The sequence below is a fragment of the Eubalaena glacialis genome, chromosome 7 (assembly GCF_028564815.1).
Source record: "Eubalaena glacialis isolate mEubGla1 chromosome 7, mEubGla1.1.hap2.+ XY, whole genome shotgun sequence".
In the NCBI taxonomy this organism is placed as follows: domain Eukaryota; kingdom Metazoa; phylum Chordata; class Mammalia; order Artiodactyla; family Balaenidae; genus Eubalaena; species Eubalaena glacialis.
In genome coordinates, this window is record NC_083722.1 from 66,213,722 (window position 1) to 66,232,433 (window position 18,712).

The 18,712-nt window shown below is 42.7% G+C and overlaps 1 protein-coding gene across 2 annotated transcripts in view; it reads left to right on the plus strand.

Annotated features, from left to right (window-relative positions):
- The first annotated feature begins 9,897 nt into the window (after positions 1-9,897).
- ANO10 (anoctamin 10) overlaps positions 9,898-18,712 on the plus strand; it is a 233,319-nt gene continuing 224,504 nt past the window's right edge. For both annotated transcript variants that reach the window (XM_061195262.1, XM_061195263.1), the window contains exon 1: positions 9,898-10,025. The gene's annotated coding sequence lies outside the window, so the exon portion shown is untranslated. The remainder of the gene's footprint in view (positions 10,026-18,712) is intronic.

Here is an 18,712-nt window from a genome sequence, read left to right on the forward strand (position 1 = left end):
TCTCTAGGTCCATCCATGTCACTGCAAATGGCATTATTTCATTCTTTTTTATGGCTGAGTAATATTCCATTGTATATATGTACCACATCTTCTTTATCCATTTCTCCATTGGTGGACATTTAGGTTGCTTCTGTGTCCTGGCTATTGTAAATAGTGCTGCAATGATCCTAGTTCAGAATTATAACACTATAATAAGTCCCCTACATATGAATGAGTTCCATTCTGAGAGTGCGTTCGTAAGTCCAATTCGTTCATAAGTCCAACAAAGTTAGTCTAGGTACCCAACTAACACAATCAGCTATATAAATAGTACTGTAATGTAATAGGTTTATAATACTTTTCACACCAATAATATGTAAAAAACAAACACAAGAAATAATGAAAACATTTTTAATCTTACAGTACAGTACCTTGAAAAGTACAGTAGTACAGTACAACAGCTGGCATACAGGAGCTGGCATCGAGTGAGCAGGCAAAAAGAGTTACTGACTGGAGGAGGGAGAGGAGGTAGGAGACGGTAGAGCTGAAGGACCGTCAGCAATAGGAGACGGAGGGCAAGCTGCAATTTCACTCATGCCTTACATGATTGGACATGCGACACACGTTTGCATCTTTGAAAGTTTGTAACTTGAAGGTTCATATGTAGGAGACTTACTGTATTAACAATACATTTCTGAGTGAAGTTTGAGATTTCATTCTGTTCATTTATCCGTAGATCATATCCCACAGAGGGTGGATAATCAGAGTACTGAAATACTTCTCTTCTCTGTGTAGCTATGTTGCCACATTTCAAATAAAGTTAGGCTCATTTGTCGCAAATTGGTTTCCACTTTAGGGGTTTATTTTTATCTTTTTAAAAAATCTTTTGAATATGTAAGATAGTTACATGATTCCAAAGTAAAATCTGTGTGAAAAGATGTCCTAGCCACAGTAATGAAGCAAGAAAAACAAAAAAAAAATGTTATTCAAATAAGAAAGGAAGGAGAAAAAATGTCACTATTTACAGATGATATATAATATATAGAGAGGACCCTAAAGACGCCTAACTTCTCCATGATTCTCTTGTTTTTAATTGACACCTTTCCAATGGAGAAAGAGGCTCAGGTTTTGTTTTTTTGTTTTTGTTTTTGTTTCTTTTTGGTGTGTTAGTTTCTGCTTTATAACAAAATGAATCAGTTATACATATACATATATCCCCATATCTGCTCAGGTTTTTTTTTAAGTTTTTGAGGCTCCCACTATATTAAACAATAAACAAAAAGTCAAAGCAGGGTTATAAAATATTTAAATTCTTAATTAAATACTTTAAATATCCACATTTAATGGAGTGCATCCTTTAACACAAAAGTACAAGGCAATATAATTGTACTAATTAAAAGATAATGAAAAATATTAAATTCATCATATATAACCATTACTACTGTGGTCTGTTAAAGGGACACAAACTAAAAGTTACTTGATAGGCGTGTTCTTTCAATCCTGTGTGTATATCTCTATAACTACTTCTGTACCCTTAGAGATGATGTTTTACTTAAATCTGGAGACTTTTGTGAATGTAGATTATGCACCAAAGGACTCCCTAGTCCCTGTTAATGACCCTTGTAGCAGATGCAGACATAACCCACCTATATCCCCTCAGGGCTGTCCTAGGGCCAGCAGTGCATCTGATAGCCTGAGGGTGCCTCTGGTGCTCCCAACAGAAACTTTAGCCAAAATACCAGAGAAGACACCTCTTCCAGCCAGCAGTCCTCAGCCAGCTCCCTCATCCATCAGGCAGGAGACTGCAGTGTGTTCTCCACTGGCTCCCAGAGTTGCCCGGGAGTTTCAGCCCCTTCTACCCACAGAGCCACCTGCTTGACCACACCCCCTGCATTCCCTGCCTCCCTCCTTCACTCCCCCATCTGTGCTCCCTGGCTTTCCTCCCAAATAAACTGCTTGCTGTGAATCCTTGTCTCAGGGTCTGCTTCTGGGGAAATCCACACGAAGACAACACTGATTTGGGTTTATGTTTTTTGCTTATTTGTTTGTTAAGCATTCACCACATGAAAATATTTACCTCTCACACACTGGGCTCCTCAAAAAGAAGGTGTCAGAGCTTCCAAATTATAGGAACAAAATGAACTAAAACTATAAGTCACATCAAGTCAAAGATCTTCAAAACATTCCCTTTTTCTATTTCATCTATTTCATACCCCATTCTATTTCTACAGGTTAAAGGACTATATTTACTTTATAAAAGTCAGAATTCATTTTCGTCTATGGACTTAGGTGTACTGGACAATACTTAAATAGAGAGTAATATCTGTAGCATATATTGGAAGACGTCAGATGAAAGGATTTTAAATTATGTCCGGTATACATGAAAGAAGACAAAGAGATGGGTAGGGCTTTCCAGGGTTCAGAGCACCAACGTTTGACATGAGTGATGAGCCACAGTGGGGGCTCAAGTTAGCCTTAGGCTCAGAAACTTTTGCTTGCCATGAAGGAAGTAGATGCCAGTGACAAGGTGTCCTAAATGATGCATGATGGGTTCAGGACCCCTGTCTTGTGGTGGGACCAAAGTGATCATTTTTGCCGCACTCATGCCCAGGAAGACCATAATTGGCAGCAGCATCATGTTTGAGCCCTCACCATGAATGACTCCTCCTTCCTTCCCTTACTTCCTCACCTACCCTCTGCCCAGCTCCAAGGACTGCTCCTTGTTTCCCTATTGCATGCTTTGCTTTCCTGCCTCTATACCTTTGCTCATATCTTCCTTCTTCCTAAATGCCTGTCTACTCCTCCACTCTCCACCCACTGCCCAATTCACACATGTCCCCATCTCCTTTCATTGAAGCCACCTTGGGTGTCACATCTGCCATCGATCCTCCCAGCAGTCCCTCCAACTCTGAGTAATTTATCCCTCCTCTGATCTCCTATAGTACATTTATTTTTCCTGCTCTACCTGCAGTTGACACTAGAACAATACAGGTTTGAACTTCACAGGTCCACTTGCATGCAATTTTTTCCCAATAAATATGAATTACAATACTACCCTATCTGGTTGGTTGAATCTGCAGATACCGAACCATGGATACAGAGGGCCCACTGTAAAGCTGTTCACAGATTTTTGACTGCTGGTGGCCGTTGACCCCTAACCCCAGCGTTGTTCAAGGGTCAACTGCATTCTTTATATTATAATTGTGTGTGTAAGCGCCTTGGTCCCCTACACGTGTAAGCTCAGTGAGTGGTCACCAGTGGGGAAAGCATGAGTAAGGGAATGCAGGAATTTTGAAAGTCACTGGATGGAACTGGAGTGTTTGGGGTTTTAGATTCTTTGGTCTGTCTTAATTTTTACTGTTTTTGGTGAGTGGGGATGTGTGAAGAAGTAAACAAGATTCTAGGTAAAGGAAAAACGTGAATATACACACATATCCAACCGTTGTGCATGTTTGTGTTTGTAGATGGATGGATAGATAGATAGATAGATAGATAGATAGATAGAAAATCTCCAGGAAACTCACAATAAGCTGGTTTCCTCTGGCGAGAGAAACTGACTGGTTAGGGCATAGGGAAAGAGACCTACTTTGTACTGCCTTCTCTTGTATAGTTTTTTACTTTTGTACTAGTATTTTTGTACTAGTTTTTACTTTTGTGTTATCTAGTTTAACTTTTTTTTTTTTTTTTAACTAAAAGACATGTAAAGAAGAAATCCAGTAATCTTTTGTCCTCTTATAAAGTGTGTGTAACTCTGAGGTTTGGCTCTATGTGCAGGCTGTAGGATATACTTCCATTGGGAAAACTCACGAGTTGGGCTGGTAGCAAGGCTACTCCTAATTGTCGGGAGATAATTCTACAGGGGTCTTTTGTGTGTCTGCATATCTTCTGAGTAAAGGCGCTGACATGTTTGTTCCAAACTATCTTTTTGAAGGATGTTTGCGTAGCAAACGGCCTTGAGATAGAGCTGGTTTCTCCCTGTGGAGCAGAGGGCAGACCTGTTTTCTGTCTAGGATAATAAAGATAATGTCTCCCTCAGGGGTCAAGGTTGAGCAGGCTTGCTACCAGCCCCTTAGAAGTCCACGGTTACCTAAACTCAGAGTTTCTTAGCTATGATGCAAACCTGATGAGTGTGTAGAATCCACTTGGGCTGCTCCATATTGCTCCCATGGGAATTGGGGACAAGGGGAGCTGACACAAACGTGGAGCTCAGACTCATGTGCAATGAGTAATAAAGTCCTCTTCTCTGACCCAGGAGTCTCTTGTCTTCTGTTGGCATCTGTGAAACTGATGAGCTAACTTACTAGCTCACAAGTATGGTAAGATGTCATAGCATTTGTAGTTCTTGACACTAATGATATAGATTTTGATAGTTGAAGACACTCATCTTAATCAAAATCTAATATTTAGGATGAGCAGTTCTCCTCAGGTGAGCAATTTCATAGAGGAATTCTGTTACTTCAATGGCTTTATTCCAGGAGTGTGTTAGATACACAGAAGACACAGAAAAGACCCATGAGCCATTTAGCCTGCTTCCTGATAAGACAAGAAATTGAAATAATTGTGTCCTTGGTTACTAGGCAGATGTCAAATGGTCATTTCTCTACATTATAGGTTTCCAGTAAAAATACAGTGGAAATAAAACAACACTTTCCCCAGGATATTCAAAATACTTATATGATACTTCATCTACTCTAGCAAATAGGTGCTTGTATTCAACACTTACAGGAAGGATGGAAACAGTTTATATATTTCTTTCTAGGAGGATGAGATAAGTCTTTCAATATGTGAACGTAAATTTCTGTTTTTCATTTTTAGATATCAAAATGGAAAACATCAAAAAAATTTTTTGTTTAAGTCACCAGTCTATGATTTTCTGTTTGTTTTATAGCAACCAGAACTGACTAAAACACTCATCTTTGATAAAACAAGGAGACACTGAAGCTCCAAACCATACAAAACTGATGGCAGTGGTCCCCAGGGCAGTGAGGATAAGTAGGGACAGTGGCAGAAGTGGAGAGAGTGCACCCATGTCATGAGAGCAGATCTCAGATGGGGCTGGTGGATACTCCAAGGTAAAGGGCTCAGGGTAGATGGTGCACAAAGTCAAATCCCAGCAAGAGGAGTGGCATGCAGAGAATAAAGTTCGAAGCAAAGAGGGCAGGGCTCAGTGAGGACACAGGCAGAAAAAACATATATTTGCAGGAAGCAGCCTGCCAGCGAACAGGGAGAGGGGAGGACCGCAGTGTAAGCAGCCCTCCAGCTGCCTATTTTTTCACTGACGAGAAGTAAAGGCTGAATCAATTCACTCACTTAATACTGAGCCATAAGAAAAACTCCTTCCAGCCAGGAACCTGGACCCTACCAATATCTACATCCTGCAAGTAGCTCACGTGAGAGAAGGTGAGACAGAAGAGGAAACATGAACCGGTAGCACTTCAAAAAGAAGTGAAAGGCCTTAAAAAGTAAAAGAAAAATAGTCTTTTTCAATAAAAGGGAAATATTTATTTAAAAGAGAAAATTTTCTCAAGTTTTAGAACCAAGTTAGGGCAAATTCAGAATTTAGAGCAATTCTTCAGTTTTACCTACAACATGCCAATGGGAAGAAAATTTTGTGAGAAAAGTATCTTATTAGGCTTTGGATATTTGTTATGATTGTTATAATTCCCTATTGAAAAACTGTCTCATAAAATGCACACTGCTTGCTTGGCTTTTTGTCACTCACCTAGTGAATTAAACCACATGTAAGATCTTTAAAAAAAAAAAAAAAAAAGAAGTGAAAGGAAGAAAAAAAGGCATCAAAGAATTGAAGGAAAACTGGAAGCAGTCCATGAAAGAACAGACACTAAAGAAAACCCAGCAAGGGCCATGGAGAGCAGGAATGAAAATAGCAAAATAGAGTTTAAAAGGATTAGAGACAGTAGGTTACACTTAAATAGGGAGACCAGAGTAGGACTCATTGAGGAAATGACATTTTGAACAAAGTCTTAGGGGAGTGAAGGAGTAAGCTGTTCTCTAGGAAAGAGTGAGCACCTTAATGTCGGATATAAGACAAGAAGGAAGGAAGGAAAATTATAATGGTTTTCAGATTATGTGACTGTAAAATTGGAGATCCTAATGGAATAAACCACTTATAAACTGCAAAAGATTTGATTCAGGGTATAAAATTAATATGCATAAATTAATGTTCATATAACAGGCAACAACCAGATAGAAGCTATAATGGAAGAAAAGATCTCATTTACACTAGCAACGAGAAAGGTAAATTACCTAGGAATAAACTTCATAAGAAATGGGCAAGATTTATATGAAGAGGTGCTAGGTATAGGGGTTGGAAGCCTAAAAATAGCATCAGTTTCCCTTGTTAGATGCACTCACTTGAGATCAGGTAGGTGGGAGTTAAGAAACCATCCTCCTGTGGCTCCTGGCCTTGCTACTGGAGAGGAAGGGTGTGGTTTCTTTGCAGCTAGTTCCCGTCTTTATTCTCAAGCTTCCTGGGTGTCAAGAAGCAGCAGTGGTTGTGGCAGCTTCCTGATCTAACTCTGAGATCCTAGGATCACAGGATAAGGTGTCCATTCTCCACATTCAGCCAGTGGCTGTGGCTCCAGCCCTGGCATGGATCAAGTAGCCTCAAAAGTAGCAGCTCCCGTGGTGGACCAGTTCAGCAATGTGGCTCCCTCCAAGATATATGCCTACAAGTGCTTTTCCAGCACTTCCCGATGATTCGATAAGGACTAATTCCCTTTATTAAATCTCTTCCTGTGTAAAATACACAGAGTGATTTCTGTTTTCTGTACTGAAACTGGTCTGACATATTTGATATTGGAAGTGGTTGCAGAAATCAGGCCCTCAAGATGGGAATCTGGGATTGGATCTGACCTGGCTAGGTTTGAAGATAATGGTGAACTTGCCAACAGGGGAAAATGGGATACTGCAAATCTAGGGCATGCAGTGGAAAAAGTTCTGTAATCACCTGTGGTTGCCTGGAATGAACAATTTACTGAAGGCAAGGAGGCTTCAGTGGCTGCCCTACTAGATAGCTATGATGGGAATGAGGGATTCAAGAACTTTTGGGATGGGTTGGCCTTTTCTGACTGTATTGGAGAGTTTAAAGAAAGAAAATGATATATTGTGAAAGTCCAAAAATACAGAAGTAAATTTAATTATGATAACAGTGGCATTGAAAATCAGTTGGGGAAAGAAGGATTACTTAGTAATTGAGGTTGGGCAAATGTGTAGCTATCAAGATATCAAAGTTGGATCCGCTCTACTTAACTCACATCAAAACAAATTCCTGAAGGGTCAGATTTTTAAAGGAAAAAAGCAAAATCATGAAACATTAAGAAGAAACCATGGAAGGATTTTCAAAGTAATCTAAGAGAGGTGAAGTCCTTTCTAAGTCTAATATACCCAAAAGTAGTAAATAGTAAAACAAAAGCTTGATAAAAATTGACCAATTAGAAATGAAAAAGGTCTGCATGGCCAAAGAAACAAAACAAACAAAAAAAGCAACCCAACAAACAAAAAATAAGCGAGTAAAACAGCGTAAGAAAAGTCAAAAGACTTGACAAACTGAAAGAAAATTTTGACATTCGTTTCTAAGAAAAGGACCATTCTTACTATTATACAAAGTGTTTCTATATCCAGTAGAAAAGTGGACAAAATACATAAATAGATAATTCATGGCAAATGAAATACAAATGTGCTTTATCACTCATAATAAGAGAAATACAAATAAAAACATTTTTTTCCTTTATTAAATTGATCAGTTCCAGTTCTGGCTGAAATGGACTATGTCCACTGCAGCCTATGTCCACCACAGATGACTATTAAAACCTCTGAACAAAATATGAAAAAAAGCCTACTGCAAGCTGGAGAAAGGGGTGAAAACTCCTGATTGCTTTTTCTTCTCCCCACTCTGTCCTGAGGCCAGTCCCAGTCACAGAGCTTCACTGCTATAGTACAGTGATGTGGATGACTAGACCCTGGTAGAAAACTTGTCCCTCTGGTCAGAGGAAATGAGAAAAAGGACACTTGTTGTGCAGAGTATGGGGAGAATCCCTGTCGTCTTTTCTCTCTTTCCCCTCAATATTGCCCCGAGGGCAGCCCCAGTTGCACAGAGCATCACAACAGATATAAAGTATGGCAGACTCCAGGAGAACCCTATCTCTCTGGCCAGCAGAACTGGAAAAAGGGGGTTTTGGGTGCCAGAGATTATGAAGGAAATGCCCAAAAGGAGAGTGAGGCAAAAGGGAATCCTTAATTCTGTGTAGTGGTTTGTTACACAGCAATAGCTAACTGACACAGGGATCCATGTCATTAACTGAAGTCTGCCCTGTGTGTTGTCCAACAGCTAATTTGTCATACTTAACACAAAGTTTTAATGTGCTAATTGTGGAGATGAAAGGAGACCATCTGTGTGAAATGCATTTTTAACATTTCCATTCAATCTTTTTTCCAATCCTTCCAGTCATATAAATATCAGAAGATGACGTTATATGGAGGGATGGCCATAAACTCAAGGAATGAGAAGTTAGGAAGAGTGCAATTAAAAAACAAAAATGTACTGAGTAATCAATGTCTAAACCTGTTGAAGCTCATAAACAATTTGTCCAGATTTTCAGAAGAGAAAGAACTTCTCGCCATACCCATGATGGCCACAGGGGAACCGGCCAATAACGTTGTGAGCTGCTATGACAGGCATCTAGAAAGATCAACAAAGGGCCCCTCGCAAGTAATTAGGCGTCTGTGCCTTGCCCCTGGTCTCCCTGTCTCCTGTCTTGAGTCTGGAAGACACAGAGAAGGGGCAGAGGATGGAAAAGCAGACACGGCTTTTCTGGAGTTGTAGGACCTCGAGGCATCTGTCTGGACTGAACTGCGTGTACGGAAGGAGAAAGGGTTCATGCATTGTTTTCTTTCATTCCTTTGAGTTATTGCATGCCTACTGTGACTCTAACGCTGTTCTAGGCACTGGGGATGTATCAGTGGACAAAACAGACAAAAATCCCTGCCCTTGTGAAGCTTACATTCTAGGGAAAGACTGACAATAAATATAATAATATAAAACGTTAGAAGGTGATGAGTGCTGCGGACAACAGACATATGCTAAGGTAAGATAGTGGGGTAGGGAGGAGAGCAGGTATTAAATAGGATGGTCAGAAAGGGCCTCAGTGAGAAGGTGAGATTCGGTTCCCGCTTCCCGTGAGGGAAGGGAGGAAATAAATCATCTCCTTAATTAACGAAGAGCTTGCAAGGCAGAGGGAACACATTCCCAGGGCACAGATCCCGAGGTGGGCGGTGGGCCAGGGGTGTCTGGTGAGTTCTGGGCAGAACACGGAGACTAATGTAGCTAGGGCGGAGAAAAAGGGAGAGTAAGAGGTTTTCTGAGAGGTAGTGGGAGGCGGGGCTAGGAGACCCTATAGACCTCTGTAAGGTATTTGCTTCATTGGATATGAAGTTTTAATAATATATTGGAATTGGGTTTTTCACTGTCTGAAAGTGAATTACAACTAAAATGAGACTTGTTCTTATATTTGAAAGTGACAAGAAAGTTGGATTCTGGACCTTAAGAGACGGAAAAGAGGAAAATGTGAACGGGCATATTTCTTTGCAGGTCGCCCCCCCATACTCTCGGAGTGACAGCCCAGCCCCGCGAGGCCCCGCCTCTCCGCCGTGGTGCCGCCCCCACGCGGAGTGACAGCCCATAAGGCACGCCTCTTCCTTAGCAGTCTCCGCTCTCACTCCCGGCGACAGCCCGACTAGGCCAGTCTAGCGTTTCGCTGGAGCAGCCTGGTCTCTGCCGGGAGTGACTCACCGCTAGGCCCCGCCCCCGCCCGGTGCGACCCAGAGCTAAGCCCCGCCTCCCCCACCGCGGCCCCGCCCCCGCCTGCGTGCGATCGCGTCTCGGCCCCGCCCTGCACGCCCAGCGCTAGGTGGTGCCCGTCCGGCAGGCCGCCGCTCGCCTACAGCTGCGAGAGTCTCTCGCCCGGCCTGGGGGACTAGCTGGCTCTTGGGCCCGCCCCCGAAGACGTGGAGTGCTGTGGCGGCCGGTGAGTGGGGGAGGGGATCTCGGACCCCCTCGCTCTCGGCGGCGCAGAGCCTGGGTCAGTGTAGGTGGTTGAGTCCGGGCTGTCGGGCGGCGGCGCGACGCTTCCAGGGACTCCTCCCGGCCGCCGCCCTTCCTTTCCGGGGTACCTCCCGGGGTTGGCAATCCCGGGAATGGGAAAGAGGACCGGGAGGGAGGCCGAGGTTGGGTGTTGTTCGGGTGGGAGTGGCAGTCGCAGGTGGAAGCTGCAGAGGGCCGAGGTTGGTCTGAGGGTGGAGGGTTGATAGAAGAAACGTGGTGAAGCTGAAATCTGGTGGCTGGTGGAGTCAGGATGCGAGGGCTTGGGGGGCTCCAGAGCAACGGGGAATGAGATGAGTGGGGGTGGAGGAGTCGACGAAGCCTAGTGAAGGGCGTTTGAGGGAAGGACCAGCTCACGGGGGCCCATGATTCACGCTTCCCCAACTGTCCGGAGAGCCTGGAGCTTCGGGTTGTCTCGGAACGGGCGTGACCCGAGTGAGCTTGCGGGGTTGTGCTCTCACATCGGGGTGATCGGGTTTCCAGGCTTACGACTGGGACACCGTACAGCTTAAGTATTAGATGAAAGTCAGGGGCAATGCCTGGGACACCTGAGAAACGTGGCTGGAAGGGGTGCTTCTCCTATGGAATGCTTCTAATTTCCCTGGAGCCTTGGCAGCGCCAGCGTTGGTGCGGCGCTGTCTTCTGTAAAACCCTATTCCGGCAGCCCAGACGGTGTATGGAGGTCCCACACAAAGTTCAGAGTTGAGGTTTTTATTCAGACTCAAAAGCAGTCGTATCACATTCCCTTAAATCCTGCGGAGTTTTAATTTTAAAAATATCTAATCCTGTGGGTTTTTTTTTTTTTAATTAAATCTTTCTTATCTGGCTACTTTGAATTGGAAGTCCCACCGAGCTAGAGAACTAGATGTTTTCTAAGAGCCCATTCTGTGAGTATGATAAACAGTTTTAAATTAACTGTGGAAAGTAGATCGTATCTATTCCGACCAGTTATTGCTGAAAGAATTGTAGAATTGCAGATGAAGAATGAAATTGAAAAGATTTAAACTAATGGAAAGGGATAGAAAAGTCCTGGTAAATTGGAGACTGTGTGTGCTTAAAAAAACAAAAAACAAACTCAGTGAAACTTTTTTTCATTGTTAAGACAACTTGGAAGATAGAGAAAAGTATAAGAATGAAAATGAAAACTCCATGTAATTTCACCAACCCTAACATTTTTGTGCAATTCTTCTTAATTCTTTTTGTATTTTTTTGTGTATCTAAATGTACATATTACATAGTTGGGGTCATATTGTTGTATTACTTTGTATTTTGCTTTTTTTCCCTTTGTATTTTTAGCATTTTCCTGGATTATTAAAAATTCTCCCTAAACATCTTTTTAAATGGTGATATGTTCATCATGTGAATTCATTCTTTTATCACATATTAGCATTTCAGCTGTGTGCCAGGTCCTGTGCTTGGGGAGGAGATTCATTGTTGCTCTAGGTTTTCAGACATTATTCCAGCTCGAATAAGCAAAATCTTGGCAGTGTCTGGGGTACCGAGTGTAGAAAGAGAGTATGAGTGCAGCATCTAATCAGGCCTGGACCTGGGCTGCTGTGGCGAGGCTGTCTTCATTGTGTCGTGTCTCATCTCTCCTACACCTTCCTGTGGAGTCCTGAGGCCACGAGGTTCCTAGGTATGTTCCTCAGGGAATGAGCCTCACCAGCTCCCCTACACTGTGGGTGTCACTGAGAAACTCTTTAGTGAGGGTGCATGTGTGCAGTGCTGATGTTTCAGTCTCAGATCTGCCCTCATCTTAGGTGACTCTGAGAGACAGCTGCCCTAGGTCTCAAGGAGGACTGTCCCACAATTGCTCTCATAATTAACTGCCTCTACGTTGTCTTACACCTTGGAGGGGACCTCCGGAGGGGTCCTGTCCCTTCTAACACTGGCCATTAAAATTGCAAGTTTTCTCCTAGGAAATCCCGCTCATCTTCCTGCTTGATCAGCGTGGCCCTTCATTTTTCTCTCACTGATGTGTTCCTATTCTGCCTTATGACTGAGAGTAATTTTGTCATTTTGGATTGTGTTTCTCCTTGAGTCTGAAATAAGGTGATTCCTAAAGACAGCCTTATGCGTTTACTTATTAGTCTTTGAATTTATGATAATTCCATTGATGTTTTTTCTTTACCCAAACTCAGGAAGAGAATAAAGGGTCCATTATTCTTTTTTTGAACCGTGATAAAATGTGTGAACCACCCCCCTCCATGGTTGGACTCCCAGTGAGTTTCTTTTCATACGTTCATTTCAACCACCAAGGTCAGGATTTAACTCTTACTATAGGCAGGTGATTCCAATAGCTAATGTAAGAGCCACAGGGATCCAGTTCCTTTGTAGGTAGGTCTCCTTTAGCCCTATGTGCAACTCAATACGTGACTAAGAAGAACAGAGTTTGAGATGGCTATCTACTGATCCTGTGCCCAGGGCATATGGGACCTAGCTGCTCTGTGCTTTACAGTTATTCCTGGCTGCTGGCCTGGCTGACAGTCTGGATAAAAGGGAGAAATTGGCTGTGGTAGCAGAAATCATTCTACCCTCTAGTGCCCAGGAAGTCTGTGTGTTGAATCATTGCTTGTTTTCAGATCAGCCCCAGCAGGAACCGTGAGGCCCTCTGCTGTGTCCACGCTTGAAGTCCTCATGTCCCCCCAGGTGGTATTTTGGTCCCATGTACTAGCCTAGTGTGCATGGTAATGGTGGAGCCAGCCTCTGTTAAGACCCTCCAGTGAAAGTGGATTGCAGAACTCAGGTTAGCCCATGCTGCCACGAGGCTTCTTATTTTCACCACCTTACACTTGGTATTCACGCCGTTGGGCCAGCCAACGTGAAGAGGAGGGATTGGAACAGGCCTGGATTGCGCTGGTCGGTGAACTGCAAGAGTGATGTTGCATGCAGAACACAGAGAGGGGCAGGAATCCCCCAAGGAGAGGCCATCCCCAGAGGTGTTGCTGTACAGTGATGGAAATTCCCTGAGCAGAGGACACAAGAAGGAGGGCACAGGGTTTCAGGGACGGGAACACGGGCGGTGTAAGAGAGGTTCCTGCCACTTAGGTCACCCAGCCTGTAAGTACACTGTGGCCCAGTGGATGGCACAAGTGTGAAGCAGCTGAAAACAAGCAGTGTTGACACTTCCAAGAGCGTCTTATATACTGGAGCCTTGAAGGGGTTGAGGCTTACCAGGCTCCACTGAACTGCTCAGAGCAGAACCCAAGCAACACTGACACTCGTGTTAGTCTATGAGACTCTAACAAGTGAAAGCACACAGCTACACAGCTGTGGCGAGGCCAGCGTTACTTTTCATGGTGAGACTATAAATTGGCTAAGTTCAAAAAAAAACGGGGAAAGAAGGTCTTTTGCATACGGTATGGTGTCATTCAAAGAGCATTGGATTTCAGTCTTATCTCTGTCACACTGGTTGTGTGACTTTGGGTTTTATTAACATGAAATAGTGTGGTCTTGGGACTAATTGACCCCTAAGGCTCCTCCTGCTCTAAAAATTCTCTCCTAGTCCAACTTCTGCGCTGCTTTTGCCAGTCTCCTGGATAGGACGTGCCTAGGTACCGAGTCCTTTCATTTTGTATGCCGTTAACTTTTACCCAAAACTAAGCAAAACAATCTTTGAAGCTAGGCGACTTCTTGTGTACAAAGTTAGTATGTTTTTAATCTGAGGAATAAAGCAAAATATTATCTTGTATTAGGTAATTTTAAAAGTATCATTTGGTCTATACTACAGTGTATATTTTACACTTACTGTTGAAAATGTGAGGCTTCTATTTTACGAACATAGAAATCGTTTTTTTCTAATCATAAGAAATACCTGCTCACTAAAATTCAAATCAAAAAGAAAAATGTAAAGAAGAAAATAAAACTCATCGTGAATCCTACTACCTAGAAATGGCAGTGGAGAAATATATCTGGCTAATCACTGATGGAATTTTTATTAAACACACATACCTACACCGTGACTAACACGAGTGTGTAATACACTCTTATATCACATGTGATGAATACATATGTATACACAAATGTGGTTAAGGATGTGAGCTCTGGCATCAAGCTGCCTGGTTTTGAAGCCCAGCTTCCCTGCTTGCGACTGCATGATGTGGACAAGCTACTTCTTTCACCTCAGTTTTCTCATCTGTAAGATGGAAACATTAAAGTTCCTTCTTCATGGGGTTGCTCTGAGAAATGAATGAGTTAATTCACATAAAAATGTGTAGCCTGTGCTTTGATGCAGTAAATCCTCAGCAAATGTTAGCTAGTGTTGTCATTTTGATATTACTATGGATGATATATATTCATAAATGGGGTCATACTTTGCATTTTTACCTTATAATGTGTTATGAAACATTCTCCATGTTAATGTAGTTGGATCTGTATCCTAGTATTAATGGTTCTTTTGTATAGTTATACTTTATTTAGCCAGTATCTTATTGTTTGACTTTATAGGAAAGAAAGGAAAGACAGAAAAAAAGAAAGCTGTAATGAACATTTATGTACATTTTTGATTTTATTATATGCTTGGTATAAATTCCTAGAACTAGCATTGTTCTGTTGAATGGTATGAGTATTTTTTTTTTTTTAAACTTTCTTCTCATAGAAATTTTTTTTTTAAATTATTTATTTATTTTTGGCTGCGTTGGGTCTTCGTTTCTGTGCGAGGGCTTTCTCCAGTTGCGGTGAGCGGGGGCCACTCTTCATCGCGGTGCGCGGGCCTCTCACTGTCGCGGCCTCTCCTGTTGCGGAGCACGGGCTCCAGACACGCAGGCTCAGTAGCTGTGGCTCACGGGCTTAGTTGCTCTGCGGCATGTGGGATCTTCCCAGACCAGGGCTTGAACCCGTGTCCCCTGCATTGGCAGGCAGACACTCAAGCACTGTGCCACCAGGGAAGCCCCTGGTATGAGTATTTAATATTGTTTTTCAGATTGCTACTCTGCTTTCTGGGAAGGTGGTATCAAATCACAACATCTGGCAGTAATGTGTGAAAATGCCCAGTTTTCTACTCCCGTGCCAGACCTGGGTTCTGTCCATCTTTCAACAAATCTGAAAAGGGAAAAATAACTCATTGTTACTTTGCATTTCTTTCTTAGTAACTTTGAACATCTTTTCAAGTGTGTATTTCTTCTTTGTGACTTGTGATTTTAGTTTTTTGTATTTTTTGTTATTGATTTGTAAGAGCTCTTCGTATATCAGAGATTGCGACATTTTTGTCTGTAATATATTGGAAGTCTTGTTAAGGTCATGCTTTGAGTAATGAAAGGCATACAGTATCTCAGATAAGAATAAATCAATGAACACATATTTACTGTGAGTTTCTAGATATGCTCATATACATGTTGAGAACTGAAACCTGCCTTACTTTCTCAGAAAGATTGTTTTATGACCTGGTAATTGTGAATAATTCTCACTCACATCAGGCAACGCATAAAGGCTAACAAATTTTGATCTTAGATGCCTGTGCACATATGCGCTGTTGAGCCCTGTATTGCCCCCTTAACCTCACCATTCCTTCCATCTTTGCTATTTGCTAACTCACAGCCATTCTTCCCATGTCCCAGGTTAGAAACCTTGGAATCATCTGGGTATCTTTTCCAAATTGCAGGCTGTCCCATTCTCAGCCTCCTTTCTCAGGCTGCCCCAAGCCCTCAGGTTACTGCAGTTATACTGTTATACTTAACCCTGTGTTAGAATGATTTGATGCACACCTGCTTCTCAAAAGTAAGATGTAGACCTTATTTACTTTTGTATCTTCAGACTCCATCACGGCCTGGCTCATAATAAGCACATGATTAATGTTTGTTGTATTTGATATTTCCATGTAAAAGATGATGATGGTAAGCCTCTGTAGTCTACTGGTAGATTAACATTTTCCCCCAACTTTTTTTTTTTTAATTAATTAATTTATTTTTGGCTGCATTGGGTCTTTGCTGCTGCATGCGGGCTTTCTCTAGTTGCGGCGAGCGGGGGCTACTCTTCATTGCGTTGCGCAGGCTTCTCATTGCGGTGGCTTCTCTTGTTGCAGAGCACAGGCTTTAGGTGTGCGGAGTTCAGTAGTTGTAGTGTGCAGGCTCAGTAGTTGTGGCTCGTGGGCTCCAGAGTGCAGGCTCAGTAGTTGTGGCACGTGGGCTCAGTAGTTGTGGCTCACAGGCTCTAGAGCACAGGCTCAGTAGTTGTGACGCATGGGCTTAGTTGCTCCGCGGCATATGGGATCTTCCCAGACCAGGGCTTGAACCCCTGTCCCCTGCATTGGCAGGCGGATCCTTAACCACTGCACCACCAGGGAAGCCTCCCCCCAACTTTTTGTTATGAAAAATTTCAGAAGTTCAGGGGAGTTGAAAGAATACCATGAAGAACGCCCCCTAAACTTACCTGTTGAGATTTCTATCACTCTGACACATAGCCAATCCTCTGCTCAGAAACCCCCAGTGACTCCTTACTGGCTGTCAGGTAAGATGTAAACGGCAGCATACTTTCTCAAATGGTCGTAGCTTACAAACATGTTACCACTCTGCTCTGGTCGGGCCTTTACTCTCACTTCATTGATAACTTTTGCACATGAAGTGTTCTGAGTTCCCATAGCTTTAATGGCTATCTGTTACCATTCTTTCATTCTTTATAATTCCTGATTATATCATTAGCTATTTGGAGGTGAGAACTCAGTCCTATTTTTCTTTTTTAACATCTTTATTGGAGTATAATTGCTTTACAATGTTGTTAGTTTCTGCCGCATAAGAAAGTGAATCAGCCATATGCATACATATATCCCCATATCCCCTCCCTCTTGCATCTCCCTCCCACCCTCCCCATCCCACCTCTCTAGGTGGTCACAAAGCACCGAGCTGATCTCCCTGTGCCATGCAGCTGCTTCCCACTAGCCATCTATTTTACATTTGGTAGTGTATATATGTCCATGCCACTCTCTCACTTCGTCCCAGCTTACCCTTCCCCCTCCCCGTGTCCTCAAGTCCATTCTCTAAGTCTGTGTCTTTATTCCTGCCCTACCCCTAGGTTCATCAGAACCTTTTTTTTTTTTTTTTAGATTCCATATATATGTGTTAGCATACGGTATTTGCTTTTCTCTTTCTGACTTACTTCACTCTGTATGACAGACTCTAGGTCCATCCACCTCACTACAAATAACTCAATTTCGTTTCTTTTTATGGCTGAGTAATATTCCATTGTATATATGGGCCACATCTTCTTTATCCATTCATCTGTCGATGGCCACTTAGGTTGCTTCCATGTCCTGACTATTGTACATAGTGCTGCAATGAACATTGTGGTACATGACTCTTTTTTTTTTTTTTTCTAAGAATATACTAGCTCCTAATTTTTTAATTTTTTTAAAAAAATTAATTAATTTATTTATTTTTAGCTGTGTTGGGTCTTCGTTTCTGTGCAAGGGCTTTCTCTAGTTGCGGCGAGCGGGGGCCACTCTTCATCGCAGTGCGCGGGCCTCTCACTATCGCGACCTCTCTTGTTGCGGAGCACAGGCTCCAGACGTGCAGGCTCAGTAGTTGTGGCTCACGGGCCCAGTAGCTCTGCGGTATGTGGGATCTTCCCAGACCAGGGCTCGAACCCGTGTCCCCTACATTGGCAGGCAGATTCTCAACCACTGTGCCACCAGGGAAGCCCTGTGGTACATGACTCTTTTTGAATTATGGTTTTCTCAGTGTATATGCCCGGTAGTGGGATTGCTGGGTCATATAGTAATTCTATTTTTAGTTTTTTAAGGAACCTCCGTACTGTTCTCCATAGTGGCTGTATCAATTTACATTCCCACCAACAGTGCAAGAGGGTACCCTTTTCTCCACACCCTCTCCAGCATTTATTGTTTGTAGATTTTTTGATGATGGCCATTTTGACCAGTGTGAGGTGATACCTCATTGTAGTTGGTCCTATTTTGACCTGGCTTCCCTCATAGATCCTAGCCTGGGGAGTTTGATTTGGCTGATACCTTGAAATAGCATTCCTGATGTATTTGTAGTATTATATGAATCCAGCATTGATTTATAACACCAGTATTGCCCCAAACAAAACTTATACTCTGTTAGAAAAAAACAAAGCTTATCAGTCCAGGCCAAACAAGCTGGATCTGTTTGATCAGCTTGCTGAAAGATTGTGATTTCCCCCAAAGAAAGGAAAGATGTTCCGTGTTGTTGGTCATTCCTTTTGTGATTGTTCCCAAAAACTGATTTGCACTTCTACTTTGGAGTCATTAAAACTTACATTAAGTACAAAGTTAGAATAAATGAGTCTAAAGTCTGAAAATTGCCCCTGTTGAGAATCATGGAGTTAGAGAGGTCCACATGAGAAACATTTTCGAGGGAGGCCATCATGCCTTAGTGACCGATGCCATTTGTGGGTTTCCAGGTTGACTCCATTATCTTCCCAGCTTGGTGACAGAGATAAAGATGACATCCCTGAGAAAGTTAGAGACACTGGGAAGGGAAGCTGATGCTGGGGACATCAGCTCCATACAAAAGTATGAAATTGGGCTGTGTCAGTTCCCTGCTCATAATGAATTGGTGATTCCCATTGTTTGTTGGACAAGGCCCAGTTAATTTGTAATAATCAGGGGCCTTCATTAGCTACCAGCTCCCATCCTCCCTTCCC